The following is a 25,942-nucleotide window of genomic DNA, read 5'->3' on the forward strand; positions in this document are numbered from 1 at the left end:
CTTACTTGCATTAGATAGTTAAAGTATTTTTTTTTCTTACAGCATTTACCTTACATTAGGGTGTTCTTTTTTTACATAAGTAAAGTACTTTATGGATTAAATCAATAAAATAAATACTTTCCTTTAAATATATTTAAATATTTTTCTGCATGTTTTTTTTTTTTTTTTAAACAAGATTAGCATAATAGCTTCACTTAATCACCCTTGTCCATGTGAGATGCTAAAGCATATGTTAGGCTACTTTTACCAAATAAAACTATCATAATCAGTGATCGCAATTGAAATTATCTGCAGCAGACTTTCACTGCTCTGCCTTTCCAGACTCGGTCAGTTTACTGGTTAGTTAATTGTATTCTGCAAGGTGATAAATTTGATCTTCATGCGGTTAAATCATTTTTGATTACCCGTTTAGCTCCATTTTAAGGACAATTCTGCTCAGAAAATTAAGAAAATAAATTCACTCTATCTCTACAGGAGTTTTGTTTTTTAAGGACAGAAAGTGTTGCTCTTTGAAAATGCTGGCTGCTTCAAGTTAGAGCTGACTTCTAGCTGTTAAATAATTAGTTTAGCTATGACTAAAATAGGTTAAAGTAAGGCTCCACTGGCAAGGCAGAAATTATAAAGCGACCTTTATGAGTCACAGCATTCATCGGAGCCAGCACAAACACTGGTGTGAGACTAAGTGTGCTGTTGTGCTACTTGGCAGAGTTAAGAACTACTCTCTCAGAGAGGAAAAACAGACATCCCTCTTGATCACGACAAAAGTTATTCAAAACTACTAAATTGCTCTTAAACTTTACTTCACTGGTAAAGCAGCACTGCCACTTATTTTCATTAAAAAAAGAACATACTTTCCACCATAGGAATATCTATCTATCTATATTAGCTTTATGCTTAGCACCTGATATATAATGTCAAGGTGTCAAGAAGAGAAGCTGATTTCAAGTACAGAGAATTGTGTTTCCTTTAAAAACCTTATGTGTTACTATATGATATCCATACAGTCATGGTAATACAATACTCAGTGGTGACAAAAGATGGAGAAAAATGCTGCTTTTAGAGGAAGATTGTGAAACAGGGTGCAGACATATGCGATTTGATCAACATTAAGTCCTGAGGCAGAAACAGTGTTTAGTTTAAAAAGCAAATCACTCCGAACATCTAAATGTGAAGAGCCAAACTTATTAAAGGCTGAACATATATAGATATATCCTATCTCTTGACTGCACATTTCATCCTATGTTTTTGCTGTTATGAATCTTCTGTACCAAAGCTAATACCCTGACATGACCACAGCAAGAAGAGCAAAAAGGCATATATTGTTTTACTGGAAAGTCTGTTGAGTGGAAGCATCCAGATGACGTCCGGTCCACATTACAGGGATGGTACATTCAGTCCATCATTGTTTTATAACAATACGGTGACTGGAGCTTGTGTACAGCAGAAAAGGAGCTGCATTGTTTGCAGTGGCTCATCTAACCAGCACCCAGGCGACTCTCTCCCCTGAGTGACGCCTGTCAGTGACACTCTATCAGCTGCCTACATGCCACCAACACTCCCTTTGCTTCACCCCTCTTTGTGCTCTCGCTCTCTGTTCTTTCTCCTATATACTATCTTGCCGCCTCTTCTCTCTTAGGATTGTTTCCCTTCTTTTCTGCTCTCTCTCTCTCTCTCTCTCTCTCTCTCTCTCTCTGACTCTCCTGGCCCCTGTTTCTTTCCATGCCAGCACACCCCCCCCCTCCGCCTCCTCCTCTTCGTCCTCCTTCTCCTCTTCCTCCTCCTCCTCTCTTTCTATTCTAACTGGCTCTCTTTAAAACTCTGCTCTTCCTCCCACCATATCCTCCTCTCCCCACCTTACTCCTTATCCTAGCTTTTCCTTCCTATTCCCTGTCTTATGATTAGATAGCATTGGTGTTTGTGCACTGGCTCCCACTGGACAATCACACTGCGAGGGAGGGGTGTGTGTGAGGGCTCCATTTTCTATTAGAACAAAACATGCCTGTGGGGCCAGCAGGCGTCAACTGGAAATGCAATCTGGGCCTTTGAGTTGACACCCAGGGTGGGGTAGAGCTGTGGTGTGGGGAACAGGGGCCGCTGTTGTGTGGTGGGTCTCCACAGTGAATGTTATCATTTTCTGGAGACCCCATGGCTGCCTCCATGGGCCTTCTCCCTCCTTCAAACTTGGACACCTCTGGGAAAACTAGTCTCAGAGGCCTGCAATGACAAGGGCTAATTCCGAGCACAAGGCCCTCTAGCCTTTCCCCTTCATCATACAGTAGACAAATGCAACACTGAACGGTGTTTATTGATTGTTGACCGCTATTTTTTTTTTAATTTATTTATTTTTTGTACTCTCTATTTATGTGCTGGTGTTATCAGATAGGAATATCATTCCCAACAGCACAGAAGATAAGTGAGAGGAAATGTGTAGGAAGAGGAAAGAGAAGGACAGACGAAGGGAACATATAGGTGGTTGGTCTCTGCAGGGCTGGTGTGAATGCAGATTGGGAGTTCCTGGACATGCATAATTCACCACAGGGGAGATAGGAGAGGAGGTGGGTAGGAAGAAAGGGAATAGAAGGGTGGGTGAGAGAGAGTGGAGGGAGGGAAGGAAAGAGGGAGGAAGGAGAAAGAGGAAAATGAGCAGTGCGTCTCAGGCAGCGTCAGCGTCTACAGTGAGGAGGTAATTAGGGAGCTGTCACTTGTTCCTGTCAGGCACCACTCCCGCTGAAACATCGAGCGTGTGTGTGTGTGTGTGTGTGTGTGTATGTGTGTGTGTGCGTGCGTGCGTTCGGTTGTTCTTGTGGGGGAGGGCAGAGCTTGTGTATAACTGTGTACGTGCGCGTGTATGTTTGTGAATGCATGCAGGGTTGCATGTGTATATAAATTGTGTGGAAGTGAGTGGGGAGGATGCGGTGCGAGTTGAATTCAAATGAGACAGAAAAACCAGAAGAAAACCAGAATAAAGTAACAGACTCACTGCAAGGGAATTGTAATAATGGTGGATAAATATGACTCAGAAGTACACAGCTCAAAGTATTAGAAAGGGAGAGATGGAAAGAAGAAATCTATCACTCAAGGTATTTGGACAGGGACAAGGATTGGAAAAGATAAGGATGAATTTCATTTGATAAATGATATTTATGGCAACCAGAGACTCTCATAATGCACGCGCACACACGCGCACACACACACACACACACACACACACACACACACACGCACCTGCTAAGTCAGGATAAACCTGGTGCAACAGCCAAGTGATTTGTTGTGGTAAACATATTCGTATGCATGCATTATTGACAGGAGACTCCAGCAGCCAGTGTGTCTCCTGTCACCTCTCTGCATGCTGATTGTAATCTCAAGTCAAAATAACAATACACTAATGTTTAAATGGTCTACTTGTCATATCAATATAGGCAATGAGAATGGCTGACAGATACTTAAGTCAGAAAAACATTCAGAGGAAGGTACATAAATAAAGACATACTGGATGTGACACACATACAGACTAACACACATGCAGACGCAGTGTGCGTGGGCATGTAAGTTGTGAATGCCTTTATAATCTGCAGCCCCTTAGGAGACAGCATAGCTCACCATATGAGTGAATCAGTGTGGGCCTGTCTGTAGAGTTTTCAGTGTGACACCGGCACTCATACCACTCACTGGGTGTTCCAATTAAAACCCACCCCTGCCAGGAGAGCAACAGCTCTCCAACAATACTCCGCTCTCCAACGCGCACACGTGCATGTGCACCATGCATGTGCACACATACACAGGCCACTGACAGGCCACAAACACAGTCGGGCTGACGATGATGGATGGTGTGCGTAACCTGGCTGGTGATATAGACTTTGGCTAAACGGCTCAGGCCCTTCACCAGGGGTTTGTCCTCGGGCAGGTGGTGCACTTCCATACAGGTGGTTTACCAGCGGTGAAGAGGATTATTATTTCTCAAGAAAATGTTCACAGCATTGAGAACCTTTAAAAACTCGAACCACAATAATATGTTGTATTAAACTGTCAAAATGTAGCGGAGTTGTGTTGTACTGATCACTGTTTTCTTTACGCTGATAAATTGCTGATTATTACATGAGGTTACTAATTGACAAGTTATCAGTTACAGAGACTGTCAGCACAGAGAAAACAAGTTGATGAGACAAAACAAAAACATCAATACAAGCTCTTTCCATAGGGCACGAGGAGTTGTGCATAATACCATGCTAACAATTTGTAAGAACTTCTGTGCATTGGTTTTTCTGACTTGCCAATTCAGTGTAAACAAGACCTATTGTGCAGTAATGTCACCGAGTGAGATGTGCCATTTTCCCTGGGCTGGCCCATAAAAGACTCATTAGGGCACTTCAGACGTATTTGCACGGCAAGGGGCTGCCATTAAACACATCACAAGGCCTAATAAATGCATTATTTAAAAGCTGTGCTCCAATTACTAATTGATTAGAGTCGAGCTCCTCATCAATAACACAGAAGCGGCCCCTTCAAATCAAAATACACATGATTTATACATGAAAGGCTTTAAAAGGGATAAGTTCTCTGCTAATGAGTCATAAATGTTTTAAACACCCAAATTTTTACTCATGATGTGAAAAAAAAACCTGAAGGCCTGTCAGAATGCTGCGTCTGTGTGTGTGTGTGTGTGTGTGTGTGGGGGGGGGGGGGGGGGAAGCGGGGATGGAGGGGGGGGGGCGGGGGGATGTGTGGGTGGTTTGGTGGAGAGGTGCAGAGTTTGAAATGTGCACTACAGACACAAACACACATCTCTCCCACTGGGAATCAGTATCAATGAGGCAGAAACATAGCATGAAGCAACCCTTCAGTCAAACTCGACAAGTTTATGGGAGGCAGACTTTATTTCACAAATAAGTGAAACCACTTTAATTTGCTTTGCATTCTTAACTGTATTAAAACAATTGTCCCTATAGGCAGAATACTGTTGTCACTGAATGCGGCGGGGTCCATTAGCACCCCAATGCAAAATTTATTACCCAATTATTTAATTAAAATGTATGCTTAAATGTGTCTTGTACAATTGAATTGAATAATTTAACAATAGCCTTAATAACCATTTAACAATGAAATATACATATTTTAATGTGGTAGATCAACAGCAGCAGACCATAAAATGTTGCTATAAATAAATGTTTTTTTTGTGGAGATAATACATATCAAACAGACATTTGTTTGGTTTTTTTTTTCTGTCCACATGTAGTGGAATGCATTATCTGCATTCTTGATAATGGCGATGGTTGTTAAAGCTCTATGGGAGGTCTCACCATGCCGATGTGCCGTGAGGAAAGGTTGGTCATCCTCATAAAGTATGAATGAAAAAAAAATGAACAACAGAAAACTGCTAAAGGAACCATATGCTAAAGACTAGTTTTGTGTTCCTGCCTCCAAAAAAGAAAAAAAGAGCAGTATATTCTTCCAGACATTCTAGCCTCTGTGCATATTGTTCGTTCTCCATGTGATCATAGCGTGGTAGCGTACCTGGAGGAGAGCAAAAGACTGTGAGGAGTAGCATAATGAAAAACAAAGAAATAATCAAAGGCCTGAACCCCGCATGAGCAGAAGGCCCAGAGGAGATCCCAGAAAATGAGAGAAAAAAAACCTCTCTGCAGATATCAAACAGAATAGAATGCAAAGAGAGATTAACATGGTTATGTCATCCATGCAATTCTTGCATGCATCCTGCTCTTCTACCACCGAATTTTCAACACTTTGAATCATTTATAGTTGGCATTGATTTCAAATGTTATGATACCATAGCCAGTTAAATTATGCAGTAAACCAAGTCAAGTCGAGTTTGTACAGACCATTATCCCTCACAGTAAGCAGCCGAAGCACTTTTAAGAAGACAAGGAGAAACTCGCCAAATAAATCTCGGCGTCGGAGTCACAGTGTGTCAAAACCTGCCCCAAAGAAAACACCAAAACCAGCAATGAAATGATCCAACTATAAAAGTATTGTCTGTATAGCTAAAGTCTGATGTTTCCTTGTAGGGGAAAGCTTCAGGTTAGGCTAACTTTTTTTTTTTGCTTTGCATTTTTGTGGGAAGAATCCAGTGAGACTGAGCCCGAGAAAATAACTTGTGTTCCAAGCAAATACAACTGTGGCATGAAAGGTCCCCAAAGATAACACAGCCATCGGCCGTCAAGAGGCAATATGATTGTTATTACGTTTTAGGTAACCTCCATGAGCGTTATAACTACAGATTATAACAACACTCCCTTTACAGCCACCAGCTACCTGATGCTTAACACAGCATCACAATGAAATGGTTTATGTCAGGCCATCCTGTTCACTGAGTTGACAGGCTGGAAGGAGGAAGGGGGTGATGAAGAGGAGACAGGTGATGAAGAGGAGACAGGTGATGAAGAGGAGACAGGTGCTGCACGGCACCTGAACCTTTGGGGGCCAACAGGCTGTGTACTTTAGTGGTCAGAGCATTCAGACGTGAATGTGTCTGTATCATCCAACCTCAGTTCATATGACCAGTCAAATCGGAACAAGCTTTACATCAAGCTGTACCTGTCAGTCTCGAGCGTTTTCAGACGAGTAAGACAGCTAAGTTCCTCGGGGAAGGTGTCATCGCTGATCAAATAAACGGCTTATGAGCACTAGCACTGACTTTGCTGAATCATAAGGTAACTATCTGCAGCTGGAGCCCATACGAAGGGTAGCTGTGGATTTACTCTATACCGCTACCTTCTATGATCTATGCTCATGAAGACGAGCACCCTTTTTGTGGTTACTGTCGAGCTGATAACAACTGGTGAGCGGCAGCATCAACACTGATAAAAAAAAAAAAATGATACTGTAATAATAACTGCCACTGACGTAATCAAGAGAGTGATGAAGATATGCCAATTAATGGTCAGGATGTAGAGGAAGATGAAGGAGAGGAGGATGATGATGGTAATGAAGGTAGGAGAGTGTATATCTACTCTGGAGATTTAGATGCTGCTGGTTCTCAGAATCGACTAAGCTAAGTGCATCATGCCATGGGGGGTTGTCACTTTCCGATGAAGAGACAGGTCCACGCCAACGATGGAGTTTCCCAGCAGCCATTGCGGCGCCCCATGGAAGCTCATGCTAATCGCCGGCACTGGTGTTGCCCCCCCTCCCCCTGTCAGCTCACTGAGCTGGCTCCACATCACTGGGGAGCTCCATTCACAGGCACACACACACACACACACACACACACACACACACACACACACACACACACACACACACACACACAAACACACACACACACACACACACGCACACACACACGATGCCATACTCTCCGACAGCAAGCACCGCACAGGGACACACAAAGGAGGAAGCGGATGGATGGATGGAGGATGATCTTGCGGAGTTAAGATACACGCACTCACCCACACATGCAATCCTCTATGCATAACATGCGCGCGCAAATTTCACGATGACAGTAATGTGTGATAGTTCTTTAAATATAGGCATATCGTTAATCTGCTAATGAGTAGAGGGAGATGAGCCTGTTGAATATGGTAATTTGCTGCCGTATTAGCCTTTAGAGGATAGCTTAGAAAGTGTGAAAATGCGTGTGTGTGTGTGTGTGTGTGTGTGTGTGTGTGTGTGTGTGTGTGTGTGTGTGTGTGTGTGTGTATTTATTTACTCTGGGCCTTGTTGCTCTTTGAGTCTCGATGCTTGGGCTGCACCTCTTGTCTTCCTCTGGCACAGGAACTGCTGGCCTACTATCTGCTATCTACCTCTGTGTTTGCTTATTTAGGAGGAGACGCGGTGCTTGTGAATGTGTCCAACGACGTCCCGGGATGTTTGCTTTGCCATGTTTACGTGTCTGCAGCAGAGTATATTTATCTATGGGTGTGCTAGATTTGTCTTGAAGACTGTTTGTGTAGTTTTTAACTGGTTTATTTTTTTTTTATCAGCATTGCCTGCATGCCTGAGCTTTAATGTGAGAGTCTGGCCGTGCTCCAACCAGTCTATTTTTTTTTTTCACTCTAGTGTCGGCCATTTCTTTTCTGTAAGCTTTTATTGAGCCTGAGCTGGAGCAGGTGACAGTTTTATGAATTGTAACTCTCTGTCGTCAGCTAGAGCACAGCCACAATAATTTTTTTGTTTGCTTGCTCATCAGCTAAAGACTACATGTTAAACGGTGGTGAGCTATTGAAAAGATGCATTAGCTTTTACAGGAATTGTTAACAATCCAGTCCACATCTCTACAACACTGTTAATTCTTACAATAAATATTAGTTTTTCACCCTTGTGACTAAACTGTTTTTTTGTTTTTTTTTCTTTGGGAAGGACGTTGTGCTGAGGTTGTCGGCCTGCAGGATGAGTTCTTTGGATGATATACTTGAGTGGTACAGCGACCTTGTCTGCAGCATGAAGCCTATAGTAGTGGTTCATATGGATGAGAAGTGACAGAGGTCAGGAAGTGAGGAGGTGTCTGTCATATGCGACTGAGCCTTTGACCTCATGTTCTCATAATAAGGGGTAAGGACTCTGCTTTGTCACTCCCTGGTCAGGTGATAGCACAGCTGGCTCAGCATGGGACAAGTAGACTGCAGTCAGCAGACACAAAACCACATAAGACATTCGATATACTTCCCTGCACACAAGCGCACACACTGACGGAGAGAGAAAAACATGTATTTTGCGAGTTGCTTTTCTTTAATCCTCTCCCTCGAGACCCCAAAGCCATGCTTCCTCTCTCTTTCCTCTCCTCTCTTCTTTGCCACCCCTAAGTCTTTTTAATATTCCGATCGGCGTGTATTAAAGCAAAGGCCGAGAAATGGAGAGATGCCAAGCAGCCAAAAGGAGCATTACTCATCAGGGTCATGCTCCACTGCGCAAAACACAATCCCTCATACATCATCATAACTGCCACCCAATGACAATTAAAATTGAGATGGCAAGAACTAGGAGAGAGCTCTTTAATTTAACATCCAATTATTACAAGTTATCACCCCTTGATCAATGTAATATAACAGACAAGCAATGTTGCATGTGACATAAGAGATGGGGGGCCTTCATGGGGTGAGGTGCAGGGTTGGGGGGGGGGGGTAAGGGGGGGGGTAGATTGTTTAGTTAGGGGATACAGTGGTGGGTAGGCGAGGAGATATACAGGTATAAAATGGTTTCCTGCATTTTCTCTTATGAGTCACTCGTAACCCGCACTATGTATCATGTGAGAACCAATGAGGATGGAACACCATAAATAGCTCTTTGACATTATCACATTCACATATGCATGAAGACTGGAGGCTAACTACCCTGGAAGGTGCTAAATAAGTAATAAAATGGCAGCAAAGCAAGCAATGCTGTATAGGGAGGTAAACTACAATTCTCAGTTTTTTTTTTTTTTTGTTTTTTTTTTTTTTTTTACCTGTGTGGCTTCAGCCTCTTCAAACACTCAAAACTGACTGCTGGTTGTTGGGAAGCACTTGAACATAAGACTGCAGCTTGTGATGGTTTTCTCTGATATTCTGCCTGTCATTTTGAAGGCTGCAAAATCTTGCACATCTTCCGTAGATTAATCCAGACACAGCCTGCAACAGCATCCATGCTATTGATTATTTTGTGCCACAACACTAAACCAATATGAACTGTAGCCGAGTTGTGTTACCATGGGAGATTAAATCATAAAACTGCAGCCTGCGCCAATAAACTGCACTGTTTGCTAAGTTGATATATTCAACCGACAGAGATATTATTTCTCTGTTTCTAATAGGGCTTGACACGGACATGTATAGTTCCTCCAGATTACACATAAAGGTTGGTGACATATTATAGGAGGATCATCGTTACCCTAACTACTGTAACTAATGAGGCAAATTAGAGCGATGATGTAGATGATTCTCAGGACGGCAATAATCATAAAGATGAGGAGGAAGTGTAGGATGGGCTTTTATTGTTTCAAAGAAATGGGAAATCGGCCAGAATCCAGCAAAGTTTATCGTCTTGCATTAATTGGAGGATGTGAGTTCCTGTAAGCCTCTTTGAACATAAACTAAAACAAACACACTTGACTCTCTGTGGCAAAGCTTGGCAAAGGAGGCTAAAATCCATTTAGTAATTAAGTAAATCTGCATATCAGTATTAGCCACTATTAGCATAATGTATTAATGTTGAATATACAAACTCGCATCCGCTTTTCAGAGTGATCAGAGGTTGAAATCATAGTGGAATAATCAAAATAGGCCTTAAAGCCTTCAAATCCTAATTCAAATATATATGCTAATTAATCAGGATTAATATATAATTTATGTAAATTGTGCATCTTCGTTTTGTATTGTGTCTATTGTTTGTAATAAATGTAGGCAGCAGCAGCACCGACTCCATTGAAATGGAAAAATCTTCATACCCACAAGTTTCCTTACTTCTCGTTTTCCTTTCTCCTTCAGCGCCACACATTTTTTTCCTTTACCTTCCTCTTTTCTATTCTTTCTTTCACTGTGATCTTATCTCCCTCACAACTCTGCACTCTGAGCCCGGTGGCAGATTCCTTCAGCATTTCAATCGAGCGCTAAAAATAACCATCTTTTCTTTTATTCACACTGGCTTTGCTAGAATGCAGCCACTCTGCGCGGGCAGACTAGAGGTCAATCCATTATCTCACCGCTACCCATACAAGCTGCTGTCTGACTCCTCGGAACCAAACACAGAGGCAAACCTCACCTCCCTCATTCTGGTATTCAACCTTCACACAGATGTCCTCGTTCTTCTTTCTATTTTATGAAGAAGAAGAAAAAAAAAAAAATCGAAATCTTTTAAGTGTAATCCACAAAGACAGTTTATTAGCACGTCTGTAGAACCTTAAATATATTTTGCTTTATATGCATAAAACATAAGATACGATACTTGTTTGTGAAAGGTGTTCAACATTCAATTCCAGCACAAAGCAATCCCTTCCTTTCTGTGCATTTAGCTGATACAAGCAATGCACATTATTTATGTACTGCAATGTTGCAAATCAGCTGATCCATTTATACTTATTTCAGGAAGATAAATGCTATTAATGTTTTGACATGCATTACTTTATTGCTGCATGCCACCTCTCCCTATGCTTTAATTTCCATATGGCTTTGGCACTTTATTCTCCACTGGCAATAATGTGATTCTTCCTCTGAAAAGATGAAAGATCAATATCCTCTCAGACCTGTGCGTTAAGGGGGGAAGCAAGAAAAATAAGACCATCCACTTCATTCCTGTTGATATATGTCACAGGAAAATGGTGTAGATGATAATGAAATTGTTGAAAATGTACAATTTATGTGTCAATGAGTTAGCTTCTGTGAGGTTTCCACCACACTCCCCACAGGCCATTGTCAAACCAAAACCATTAGCACATTCTGTAGGTAACATTAACCTTTCTACATGGGCTTACCAATATCTCATCTCATCCAAGTCTTGCTGCCCTGCGCTTTTAAACACTACTCGTTTATGAGATTGGCCATCTCCGAAGCCTTTAAAACATATACATGCATTAGAAAAATTATCATTGATAAAGTCCATCATCTGCTGCGTTTCTGACAATTTCTTTGAGTTAAAGCCATTCGTCTGCCTTTTGCCTGCTCATCTCCAGGGGGCTGGAGGGGGTCCGGGTGCTTTCTGCTCAAAGATTTTTCCACACAGCCATCAGTGAGGCATCATTGTCTTTAAGAGCATGTCGCTTTTCATGTTTGGGTCAAGAGCTCAGAGGACAAGGTAGCCACTCAGTGGAACAAATCAGGGAGAAAGTATTGATCTATGTGCTTTTGGCTGCCACCGGTTAGTCATTACCTCAAGCTATACAAGGTGAGGCTAAAATATTACACATGAAATCCTAAAGATACTTTTAATATTTAAAAGTCCAGCCTGGGAGATTAGTTAGTCCCACAGTCTGAATACAATCATGTCTTGTAGTGTAACTTTACATTTGCGTTATCTTGCAGTTGATCAAAATGGGTTTTAAGCCACCAGTGACCATGGTAATATTATGTGAGTAGCTTCCATGTTAGTAAGAACAATTTGCATTATCAGTGTGCTGTGTGTGTGTGTGTGTGTGTGTGTGTGTGTGTGTGTGTGTGTGTGTGTGTGTGTGTGCGTGTGTGTGTGTGTGTGTGTGCCAGCGCCCGCCTCTCTGCGTGTTGTGTGTGTGTGTGTGTGTGTGTGTGTGTGTGTGTGTGTGTGTGTGCACCAGCGCCCGCCTCTCTGCGTATTTGTGTGTGTGGTGTGGGTGTGTGTGCCAGCGCCTGCCTCTCTGTGTGTGTGTGTGTGTGTGTGTGTGTGTGTGTGTGTGTGTGTGTGTGTGTGTGTGTGTGTGTGTGTGTGTGTGTGTGGGTGGCAGCGCCTGCCTCTCTGCGTGTTTGTGTGTGTGTGTGTGTCAGGAGGTTGATTGTTGTGGTGGTGGTGATCGTGGCTGCAGGGCTCCTAATGAAGGTGTGCGTAATAAAATCAGTGCACTGGGGTCCTCGTCTGCGCCCCGCCTCCCTCAAACTCCATCTGATTGAAAATGGAACAGCTGTGATGATTTAATTTACATGTTAATAACCAACGGGCCTCCAGAAAATCGTCCAATAAACGTCTTTTTATTACCGCCTGTATCTCCTACGACACAGGGGAATGATTGAGGGAGGAAGGAGGGTGTGAGTCGGGGGGTGCAAAAGGAGAGGTGTATAGAGGGAGAAAAGGCGACTGTAATTAATTGTTTAAGCGATTTTATTAAAACAGAAATTATCTGGTGGAGGTGTGTGGAATGAACATGGACTAGTTGGCAGTAAATAGCGTCGGTGGGTTGGAGAGTGGGGGGTGGAGTGATGATGGTGTGCGTGTGTGTGTGTGGGGGGGTTAATGACCATCTTTCTCTCACAAGCTGAGATGTGAATTATTCTATTCTACAGATTTTCAGGAGCTCACTTTCAGTCGGGATTTTTTTATGATATCCTGCCAATCTGATTTCATCTTGTTGTCGTGGTTGAGACAGCATTAAGTTGTCAGCTTGGAGGGAATATACACACATGCACAGATGTGTGTGTCTGTACTATTATACACGTAGACAGTATGTGTCAGTAGCTCACAGCAGGATACATATCTTTATGAAGTTCTGCATGATTTTGTAGAGCAGGCTGGAGTAGTTGAACTCCATGTTATCAACATCATTAACTTCATCCTAATCATCAAAGTCATCATCATTTCTGTCTTTAGATTCAGAGGACGCCTTGCTGCTTTTTTTATGGATTAAGAGTTCTTGCTGGGAGTAAATTCTTGACCACTGCTGATTCAAAGTCTGTGCAGCTTGACTGGTGGCTAAATAATTCTCTGTCATTAACTTTTATTGGCGTCCTGGGCACAGCTATTACATCACCAAGGCTAAAGGTCTGATAGAAATTCTGAATTTGTTTAAGTTTTGCTTTTTGTTTGCCTGTTGTTCTTGATTATTTAAACCACCACCCCTCCCCTCCCCTCATTCCACCTTTCTCTCCAAACCACCCAGGGAACTGAGAATTCCTTTTCCAACCTCAGAGAATAGAGAAAGAGAAATAAGGGTTGAACCAGGGCTCCCTGCGCTCATCTTTTCCACCCCTTTTCTTTCTCGCCATCTTTTCTTCACCCCCCCCCCCCCCCCTCCCACCCACCCTTCCCTCAGTGTCCCAGTCCTCAGAGAGGTGGCCCTGCCACCGTGGCCATTCATGTCATTGTCAGTGAAGCCACATGGTCGCGTCTCCCTGCTTCTCTTGGGACATGGGGGGGGGGGGGGGGGGGGGGGCACAGAGACAGAGCTCTCACTGGGTGGGAACAGTAATTAAAGAATAGAGGAGAAATAGAAGCAAAAAATATAAAGAGAAAGAACAAAAGGCAAATGAACAAAAGGAATAACAGATTAGGCTGGGAGGGGAAAAGGAGCAGGCTTGAGGTCCGTGGAAATCATTAGGGAATATTCCCAGGCAGTGTACAGTACTGCAGAACAGCTCAGTAGTGGGATCTATTAATGATCCAAATACCTCCAAGCCCTTGTACTACCACTCACATAGAGTGCTGCAGGGGGAGATGTGTATGCAAAGGGTTTGCATCACTGTGTTGTGTTGCGTCGTAGAGAAACTTGGAATTTCATCCCACTGTCATGAGCATCCTTGTCACCTCTTTGATCACTGGGTGTTCATTTTATTGACTTGGCTTACTGCTGGTGTGTGACATTAGAGAACACAGGTTGGCTGGGGTCCTCCCAGCCCTCTGAGATTTGACACAGTTAGAGCTGTAATGCATTTGGTGCCCTGAGGCCTTGTCATCCCAAGAAGGAAAGCCAACCCACAAAAAACACCTAAAGCTGTTTACCTTTCAATCCTTCAAGCAAAGATATCTGACTGTGACATTGCAGAAAGGCAGAGAAAGAGAACCAAATTTATGCTAATAGAATATTGTTTAGTGGGCTTTAAAAAACATTCCCCCGCTATGTTGTGTTCGCAGCTGGGACTGCCAGGGGGAGAGGGATACAGACAGAGATAGTGAAGAAGAAAAACGCAGAGATAGCAAGGAGAGAGGGGAGGTAAACAGAGAGATCATGCCTACGTGTCGCACATTCCAATACGGATCGGAGAAAAGTTCTGGGGTGGTTCCCAGGAAGCGCTAACTTTGGGGAGGTAAAAGGTCACTGTATCTGGACAATGACGCCAGCTCAGCGTCTATTGACGGGGAGGGGCCAGGGGCATTGTGGGAAGGGCACAGAGTGGCTCTTACTGCCAGTCATGGCTGTGTAGTATTTGCATGGGCTGCCAATCACCTCAGAAAGGAATGCACTCGGGTCAGAAGGGTCAGGCAGGCGGAGCCGAGCCGAGAGTGAACACAACAAGCCCTGACGCATCAGGGATGACGGGGTAGAGTGTGTGTGCATGTGTGTTTGCATCTGTTACGGCTGGAGGTACTAAGATCACACTGCAGAGCAAATAATGCCTCTCTACAAACATATTATACTGCTGGATTTATGACAAAAACATGCATCTTGCAGTTCATAATCAGCGCTCTCAGTTTATAGTTTGTTGTGAGGCTGGTCATATAACGCTGGCACATCCTCTGAAATAAAACTCTTTGGCCCTCAAGCTACTTTAACTCTGGCAGCCATTTCAAAGTTTGTCTGACAATTCTTGCAGGGCCCGCAGCTCTCCCTAACCAGCCTCACCCCATCGCTCTGACCGTGAGCAGTTCTGTGAAATGGAAGGAGGAAGAAAGCAAATTGTTTGTGCCGTGGGCCCTGACAGGAGGCAACAGCACCCCAGTATTAGCTAAGGATAAAAGTAATGGGATTTGTAGTGGTGAGGCAGCGTGTGTCGCAAGGTGCTGTTGATGGGTGATAGGGGTGAATCGCCGCCTTTAAAAGCTGATAAGTATCTATGTGAGAGAGGGGACAGAGAGCACGGCAGCCAGCAACAGAGCCAGACTCAGATAAATACATTTTCCTCCAACTGCACGCTGCATCTATATCACTTGTTATCCATGTATTAGAATTTTGTCTCCCATCAACACTTAAATCACATTATATAAAAATGTTTTGCTATCAGTGAACTCAAACTCTACAGATATAAATATCTGCAATTCACTATCCTTTTACTAACCTATAAAAATAGTACTGAAATACTTGTCAACCAGAACTGCATGTGATAACATATAAATCCTGTTAATATTCTAAATTAATTAATTAATTAATTAAAAATAATTCTAAAGCTGCTACATAGTGGCGTAGATTATTTTCTTTTCATGACATAAGATATGTTTTATGTTACGACCTAATTTTTTGTTATTACTAGATACAAAATTATTCAATTTTTACAATAAACTTTTTCTTGTTGTATCAGAAAACTTGCAGACAGCTGCCACATGCCTCAGTGGACCTGTACTGTAATTTGCTTATCAAAGGTTGCACTGCCCCTTCAGGCAGCGACGAATCTTTTAACACTGTATGTATGCTCATTACATTGTTGTAATGAGAAAAGAGATGCCAGTTTTGTGAAATAATAGCAAGGACGTTTCATGATGTCCAAGATGAAGTGATATATTTCTTGAAGAGAACAGATATGTTGTAACAGTGAGAAAATATGTCATAATATCATGAAAAATATCTTTCTATGATGCAAAAACAAGGATTTTGTTACATAAGACATGCTTAAGCTAAAATGATTACAATCACTGTGGCAGCAATACCATAACCTTAAATATTTTAAATTTCAAACAGTATTTCAAACAGTATTTTGTTAAATACCTCACAATACTGTACTAGCCCACAGAAATACACTCACAAATAAAAACAACGAGCATGATTTAGTTTATTTCTGTCTTCAGAGGTTAGAGCAATTTCCCTACCAGTTAAACAACCCTGCAGCTTTAGAACGGCAGTGAATTAGCAGAACTGTCAGTCTGTACTGCACTCTGATACTGAGCAGGTTTGATTTCTTCTCACACAGAAGCACTTCCACCCAGAATGTATCTTAATATCACTCCTCTGACTGCATAAGTGTAACTGAACCCTGGAAGAGAGGGTGTCGAGGTTCTGTCGAGCCGGGCAGTTAGCGCAGGAGTCAAAGCGGTGCAGCGACCCCTCTGACCATCTCTGTGGAAGCGGGTCAGTGTTGGCAGGCTTTTGGAGTTCAACACAACAACCACAGTGGCTGTTGATCTGTGACTGCATGGCGTAAGAGCTGAACAGCAGGTGGAGGCATGGCCTATAGTCAGTGCTATAGCGGAGCTGCTGTCTAACCCGCAGAAGCCAAATATGTGTCAGGTCAGGTGGATTTCAGTTTGTAAAATGACTATATGGAGTAAAACTGAATTTAATCGCATTTCATTTATCACGGTCGGTTTGTGAAATAAGAAAAAATTGTATCTGTGTGGTACTTTTCATGCTTTTTAACTGACTGAGGCGCATGTGTTCAACAGATTGGCAGCCAAATAATGAGCATTGAATATAAATAAATACTTCAATTGCACTATAATATCAGATGAACCTTTCTTCAGGTTTAATCAAACATCTTAATATCTTCTGTTTATTTCCTCCAGACGTCGGTGGAGTGTGTCTCCTACCGCGCTACTACTCTGATTTTCCTTCAGCCACAAACTGGAAACATTGGTTCTCCAGGCTGCAAAATATCATCCTTTTTAAATTAAACCTACAAAAGAAGCCTGAACCCATATGTTTGAAAAATATACAGACATGTTATCCTTTGCATTCAAAAATACACATACTATCAGTGAATGTTTGGAAAGAAAGGTGAGGAAAGAAAAAAAAAAAAGGAATGGCAGACTTTCTCATATTGACTCAGCGGGCACTACGCCGCACAATTAGTCCAAACTATGAAGAGAGCGAAAGGAGGGGGAGAGTGAGATAACCCAAAAAATAAAAAGCTGTCTGTGGAAAATTTGGAGAACTTCCCAAAATACACAAACTTTCCCGACGAGCACATTTCTAAGGTATGCTGTAATCTCATATGGCTGGCCTTTTCTGAGCCCCTCCGTGAGACTTCGCTCTCCTCTCCACTCAGCTTTCCAAGCTCCCCAGCCCCCAGACCTCACCAGTCTACTTCACAGTCTGCTCTAGTCACAGGCCCCCAGCCCCGTCCTCCACGAAATCCCCTTCCAAAACCCACTGTCCACACATGGCAATCATTAGGCAACTCTCTTAAAGAGCAACATTATACCACCAATTGCAGCCTTGCATGAAATTTTGATCACTTAAACCCATCTTAAAGAGGCAGCAGCCACTTTCTGCTCTACAACGTCCTTTTCTCTTTTGCCATGAATGGTAATGCACTTACTTCTCAATAGTAACCCCCACTCTCTCATTGTACCAGCCCAGCAAAGCCAAATGAGGCTTGTAGCCACTTGTGAGATGCAGCACCATTAAGGGGCACTCTTTAAATAAACCTCATGGAAAAAAATACAATGCTTTGTGATAATGCATTGGTTAGTTAAAGGCTATTTTCTGCTGCATTCGTTGGCCTTGTTGTGAAATACAAACAAAACAGAACAATTACTGGTGCAAAGGAGACAACTTTTTGTTGTTGTTGCATAAATCCCTAAAGCGCTCCAGGAAATGAATCACTATTTGCAGGACTGTGTCTAACTACTGTATTGTGTTTTTTTCTAGACAGGATAGCACAGCGCCAAGTGAGCACTGACAGAATTGCAGGTGTACGGGGCTAAATTGGGACTACAGAGAAAAGTGGAGAGAAGAAAGCAAGAGCCAAAAACCCTGCTGAGCTCACTCGTAAACAATGATTAAGGCACCTCAAGCAGTGGCATGCCCACTCTTTGCCACTCACCTCACACCACTGGCTAATTAGCTGGGGCTTTGCTTTTACTGCTGGCTTTAGTGTCATAAAATTAACACATTTTGCAAAACAGCAGAAACAGGCTCAAACTGCGGCGAGGGTTTAACAAGCCTCTCCTCGGTGAACTGCTTTTCTCACATAGAGGAGAGAGCATAGTCCCTACAGGCCAGCAATTGCCATTTGTGGGCCAGAGGGGGGGGAAAGAAGGAGAGAAAAAGGAGGGAAAGGAAAGGAAAGGAAAGGAAAGGAAAGGAAAGGAAAGGAAAGGAAAGGAAAGGAAAGGAAAGGAAAGGAAAGGAAAGGAAAGGAAAGGAAAGGAAAGGAAAGGAAAGAAAAGGAAAGGAAAGGAAAGGGGATTAGGACTCCATGTGGAGCCGTTTATCCTGAGGAGTACAGGGAGGAGAGATAAAGCTCTGGAGGGCCCCACACGGCCCCTCAGACAGACCCTGTGCCAAGGGAACAGCTTACCCTCCCTTGTTGCCCAGCAGATGAATAGGATTTAAGCAAAAGTAGATTTTGCTGAACTCTTCCCCTTCCATTCATCTTCTGTCTAGAAAAACTTTCCTCATTCTAACAGGGAGCGACAGTGAAAATACAAAGCCATGTTGTAGAGAGGAAGACACGGCCAGTTCCTTTGGTGTTGAATGAGTTCAGTTGGCACGGCTGCAAAGATTAGGACACACATAACAGAAAACCGATTCATAATGAAACATTCAGTGTTCATGTCATACACAGAGTAATCTGAATCAAATTATCCTTTCTTATTTTGATGTACTTAATGTCGTCTTACTGGTGGAGTCTGGAAACAATAATTTTTCTATCATTCTTTAAAAATGCATCCAAGTCTAATTACCACGTAAAATAAGCTTAAGGGAAATATGGTCTGGACAAAAAGGTCTTAATGTATTTACATATGTCTTATACATTATACAGAGAAATGGTAAGAAAAAAAAAATCTGATGTATAATAATTATGGATCTATATCAACACAAGAGCTGTGCTTATCCCACTTTAACCTGTTTGGGGAAAACTGCAGAATGGCTCTGTTTTGAATCAGATATTCAACCGTTACTTGGTCTGTTCGATTTTCCCGACTAATTTTTTTATTTTTTTGTGTGTGTGTGTGTGGCTGCATATTAAGAGGCACAACGTCGTTTGGAATGCTGGTTTCTATTTTTGAAATGTTCTGAAACGATGTTTGCATACATTTGCATAGCCAAGTGCAAATTGAGCCATGAATATGCAAATGCAGAGCTGATGTCTGTGGCAGCCTCCGCTCTGCCAGGTTTATAGAAGAATTCGTTTACACACACACACACACACACGCACACGCACACACACACACACACACACACACACACACACACACACACACACACACACACACCCACGCTTACACACTGACACATGCAGATTTTCTCTCACCCCTTCCATCTCTGCGTGCTCGGGGAGGACTACTTGTTTAAAACATGATTCTAAAAATCATTCATTTGCTTGTATTGCCTTATTAAGTTGGGGTTTTTCTGGGCACCGGTTTCCTGTTGATGTGCTGGCCTGTACGCGTTTCCATTGCCTCATTAAGGCGTGAGATGGACTGCGTACTTGCATAAAGGTCCTCTAGCTGACACTGAGACCAGACGCCAGCTCATGCTTAGTGCACCCAGCCCCTCAAAATAAAGTCTGACTTAATTTGTTTACTGTAACTGTGGGCACTCACTCTGCCACCCTCTTAGCCTCTCTCCCTCTCTCCCACCCACTCTCCCACTGTCTTTCTCCTTTTAACCTCAGAACCATTAGAAGCATTTGACATGAGAGTTTTAAAATAGAATTGAAGGGAGCACAAAGTCCGTATCATGAACTGAAGTTGCAATGCTAGCTGTTGGAGCTCGTGTTAAAAAAGGAAAAAAGTTCATCCTGAGATACAGTGCGTACAATAAGTCATCTCGGCCCTGCGGGTCCAGCACAGTGCTTCATCCAGATTTGGCTACTCCACTTTATTCTCTGTCAGAAGCAGTTTTGCTTTTGGCTTTGTGGAAGTCTGACAAGTCATCACTCATCCTCACATTAACATATTAACAGGCAACATTTTATCTTGTATTATTGCTGTAAACATTGAGATCTATATTTAATCTTCAAAGCCATCAGTGTTTAAGCTAAACTTTTTTTTTTTTTAGGCAAAATAATTGCAAACGTCTGCAGTAAATCTGTAAGTGTGTGTGTAAGCCTAATGAATCATTTCTTCTCCGCTTAGGTGGATTTTCAATGGCCCTCTGATTAGAGGTGGTCCAACATTTGTAATCCTCCATCCAGCCCTTAATGGCTTAAGTTGCAGTTCTTAGCTGATTGGCACCGTGTCCGTGCACAGTGTTATTGGATAAGGGGCAAAACAACAGTTTAATTAGGGAATAGGGGGGAAAAAAAACAAATCTTGCATTTAAGTTTTCAATTAACCCAATTAAGGGCAAATGGATGAACAGTCAGCGACACAATAGGAGCTGTGTTGCTGGCAGTGCCTGCCTTTACTGGTGCACTCACGCTTCTGTAACATCGCAGAGGTTTTTCTTATGATTCCGTGCCTCCATTTCAGATCTCAGTGGGGATCCCAAACAAAGCCGACGAAATCTGCACATGTACTCCAGAGAAATTATGCTAATGAAGGGAAAACAAAAAAAGAACCTTATCATGACGCTCCATTCCCCTGAGCCCCAGATTAAAAACTCATTCATTTGTTAAATATTTGACACATCTATACTTGAGCTTTGAGCTTAGGGATTTGCAGAGTACTTCATATCAACTTGTGTGGGAGAAATGCCCCCCTCCGATACTGGCACAGACAACCTGGCACATTTGCAGGAGGACAGACAAATGCATCTATGTGCATATGAACACAGATTTCACTGTAATGGGCCCTGAGCTGCCTCCATGCAGACAATTCTTTGTTTACTTTGTTTTCTATAGGGGCTTATTGGCTTACTACAGAAATGTAGGCTCAAACAAGATTTTAATCTCATTATTCCAACAAAGACAATTTATTTATCACTGTCTAGTTGCTGAACTTGCAAGTTTCCGAGGCTGCATTTGATCAGTTCAACAAAAAGATATTAACCTATTATCCTGCTTGAGCCACAGTATCAAACCCCCCAAAATGTTGCAACTAGACTTGAGCCCCGTGAATATTTAAAACAACGCATCAGTTTCTTGTACCTCAGGTTAGCATGTGAACTAGACACAGGACTACACAACCATGAAGGAGGGATGAGAGGAAACATGGGAGAAGTAATGCAGCAGGGCACAAAGCCATTACGCCTACCCTGAAAATAATTCACAGGGGACAAAGCAGCTTTACGGCTTCATTCCTGGATAAGAATAAAAGGAGGGGGTTAGAATTTTGTGGAGGGGAATCAAGGAAGAGGAGGGAGGGGGTGGCATAATTAGATGATCACAAACTGTACCAGCGGCTCAGTTTTCACTATGTGGTCCAAATTACAAACCGTCATATTTTTAAAGTCATGCTGACATTCTTTCGTCCCCGGCAGCTGCCAAGAACAACCGAGGCCGGGCTTGTCTTGGCGTCTGATCAAAAAGAGGGACCCAGCTCCAGTCACACAGCAACTGAAAACATTTACACAGCTGGGACCCTCGAACCCTGAGGCCGCCCTGCCCTGCTGCAAGGACCTGCTCTGGGGCAATGGGAGAGAGCGAGGGGGTGGAGGGGAGGTGGGGGACCAGGTGCTTCTGGGGAATGCAGGAGTTCCAAGGATGGGGCAAAGGATAATGACCACTATAAGCTCACTGTTACACACCCGCTGTTCCCCCTTGTCCCAAAACTCATGTTTACCTCTGCCCCCATTTTGATGAAAGGACCAAATGCAAACATGAGCGTGAACACTAAACACACAAAAAAATGGTATGCAGACATATGCGCGGGTGAGCAAAACATTCACACTCATACAGATGCAAATTTTCATATTTGAATGAACTAGTTTGAAAACTATATATCGATTGAATTGCACTATTTTTTCTTCTAGATAATTGTGTTTTTGACTGTGATATTGTTTCATTACTTAATGAGGATTGTTTCCATTTGATGAGCCGTGTTTGTGTGTTTATGGATCTTTGGATGTGTTCATGGTTAAAGTCTGCATCGTATGCTTGTTGAAAACGAAATGGGAATACCAGATGAGCTACACTTTTAGGCCTACATTCATATACATACCAGATGCTTGCATTAATGCCATTTATAGAGAGTTTCAGCTCCTTCGCAGACTGTTTTTCTGCATACTGGGAAACCATCAAAATGAAATGTAATATTGCTTTACTCTGGCTTTCCTCCCTGGTCAACAGTTCAACACAGGAGGTGAACTGACATACACCTGTTCTGATCAGCACTAAAAAACATGAAACTCAAGTGAGAAAGTCTCAGCAAAGCAGAATGTTACCCTCTACTTTTGTTTAATGGAAATTATGAAAATTTGATTGCTTTAGCATATGAGTGCATTTTAACAGGTCCTGTCTACAAAACCTGCCTTTGATCCCACCTTGAGGTAGCCTTCCTTTTTTACCTCTCAGCGCGAAACAATGAGGAGGGATCAGGTTAAAGCCGAGGTTTAAACACTACAAGTTTTCAATCCAATCCAGGTGAGGCAGATGAGTGAGGGTCGACTTCTGTATGAAAAACGTATGGAAAAGAAAGTTAGTGTTTAAGACATGGAGGTGGATGGATTCACGGTTGTGTTGACCCCCCGTGAACTCATCTCAGTAACTCTGAAAACCCCAGAGGGACAATGACATCACTCCTTCATTCCAAGACAGAGAGTCCAAGCTCTGCGGTGCTGGACCAGCACTCTGAGCACACCAAACTATTAGACCCCGTTTCTAATGTGTGCATGAGCATGTGACCATTCACCACCATGGAAACAAGAGAAGAAGTGGGTGGGAACTTCTTATAAGTAGAACCAGATTTGATTTTCAGGCATATTTGCTCACCATTTCTGTTATGCTTGATCTCTTCCTGAAAGCTACTCAAGCGAAAAGCATTTCTCAGTGAAAGGTAGACATATGAACTGACATGACCATGACCTATCGCTTCATACACCTTATAACTTTTTCCCCTTACCTATGTTTCCACAGTTAATCCTATAAAAACAGGCATAATGTATGTTATGATTTACGATGACAAAATGTGAAAAGACTTAAATATCTCAACACCACAGACCACCAGACACAAACAAAGTAATCCATCATTGTTCCATGCAGTGACTGTAGAACTATTGATATTTTACAGATAATGTTTATGCTTCATGTCATTCTTTTGGTTATGTTCTGCTGGAACTGAGTGTTTCAGAGCTACTGCGAAATTATAATATACTAAAAAACGCACATGCAAACTGCAGTAAGATGTTGCATTGCTAATATGACATGTAGTATCATGAATGAACATTAAGGGGTTATCACAAAACGACATTATTAAAAGTCATTAAAATGAAATTTGGACAAATAAGTAAAGATTCTTAACTTTAAATAATATCATTGTCAGGAGTCAACCTGGATCACACCAAAGCTTGTAATACACCCATCAGTCCACTAGACGATACCGTGTCAGTGTCACGGCGTTACAAGTAAGGTGCCTTAGGTTCAGGCACCTAAAACCATGTAGTTATGTTTAAGAAAAGATCCTAATTTGGGTTAAATGTGACACACGGTTACAATATGGTTAGGTTTAGGCAAAGAAAGTTTGGGTTAAAATTACAGAAATCATTTAAGTTACTTAGCGTATGTTACAGAGTTAAATACTTGGTGTTATGTATGTGACATTATTTTACTTACTTTTGTTACTTAAAAGAAATCCCTGCTCTAACTTTTACCTTCATCACATCATCCCCTGTAGCTGTTGTCATACCTGTGTGTACTTTTCACACCTAGGTGAGGTAAAACATAGAAATAACACGAGAGGGGAAAATCTAAACTATTGTTTTTCAATGCAGACTCCAAAGAACAGAGCAAACATTATGTGTTGTACACAGTTTAACTCTCACCGTTAATGAAGATGAGTTTGACCAATAATAAAGGACCTTGGAAATTGCAACATGATAATTGTAGTAACTATCTGATTTGTTCAATAGTGCTTTACGAGTTATGTGCTGGGTAATAAAGTGACACTGCGTTGAGCTCCAAATCATGCGGAAGATGCATGCTGAGCTGTCTGACGCTGGCAGAAAGGACTGCTCAATTAAGGGGCAGATTTAAGATGAGAGTGTTGATTCCCCAGCCCAATTAATTAGCACTAGAAGAGAGGAGAGGCAGCCAGAGAGCAGAGGAGAGATTTAGCCAGGAAGTGCCCACCAGGGACTCGCTCTCCTGCTCCTACCTTCTCACCCTTACTCTATTCCATGCTCTATTTCCCTCCTTCTCCTCCTCATTCTTTTATTCTTACACTCTGCTCCTTTGACTCCTTGTTCACCTTATGCTCTTTCTCTGTCATTAACAGTCTTGTAGGAGTCCAAGACACCAGTATAATAGTCTGCTTTTGATAAAAAATAAATAAAAAAAATAAAAAAATAAAAAAAATCCATTGCACCTTGTCCAATTTGTGGTATTACAAATTCATAGTAAAACTTTCTCATTAGGTAATTCTGAGAAAAACAACGCTGTTTCGATTTAGAAAACGGTTGGGTGGACCTACAGCAATAAAAGCTTTTCCTTAAAATCGACTATATGACACCAACTACTGAGTGGCTGCATCAACTTATGCAAAATACATCTGTAGTTTATTTGTGACCATTGAAAAAAAAATGATTACACAGTCTATTGTCCACTTGAGGCTGATTGCATAAACTAGGTTATAAAGTAACCTCAGGTCAACACAGTTTTCTTAATTTTGGTCTGGGTTGTGTCTTGGGATGGATCATGATTTGTGAATTTTCAAATAGTCATTAAAACATAAGAGTGTGTCGTTTTAATCAACCAGATATTTTGAGCTATTCTGTTAATGGACCTGCGGTCAGAGTATCTATAACCACTGATGAGTGGCTGTAGGCTGGAGGCAACGTTAACACTTTATATTCCGCTCATTTCATGTTTAATATCCACAGTTGTCTTGTATTTGGCCGATATGTCAGGTTTGTTATAAAATATTACATTGGGTTGTAATCTTTACTTGCACATATTTATTTTCAGGGGCAAATGATAGTGAAATACACGCACTGTAAACCTCTATTCAGTAGACTGTTGAACATAAGCTAACAGTTAAAGCTGTGGTTAAGTGTAGAGAAGGTGCTGTTTACTATTATTAGTGTTGGGCATGAAGATTATCTGTTGAAACTGGTGTTTCAGTGACTGCAGTCAGACAGTGTAACGGACACTGTGCTGATATGGGGAGTGCAAAAGGTGTAGGGGAGATGACATCTATAGATGGCACTATGAATGCAATTTGTTGAACCAAATACTGAGTGAAGTGATGATTCCCAGTCAAAGCTGGACAGGAGAAAAATATCCAACATGACAATGATCCCAAACCCACTACAACAAACACACAAGCGACTTTAAAGAAGAAAAGGGTGAAAACTATGACCTGGTCAAGAATACCGCCTGACTTCAATCCAATAGAAATTCTTTGGAGTATATTAAAGTAG

The sequence above is a fragment of the Embiotoca jacksoni genome, unplaced genomic scaffold (assembly GCF_022577435.1).
Source record: "Embiotoca jacksoni isolate LCO1_2020_lvr unplaced genomic scaffold, fEmbJac1.0.p SCAF_8, whole genome shotgun sequence".
Classification (NCBI taxonomy): Eukaryota; Metazoa; Chordata; class Actinopteri; family Embiotocidae; genus Embiotoca; species Embiotoca jacksoni.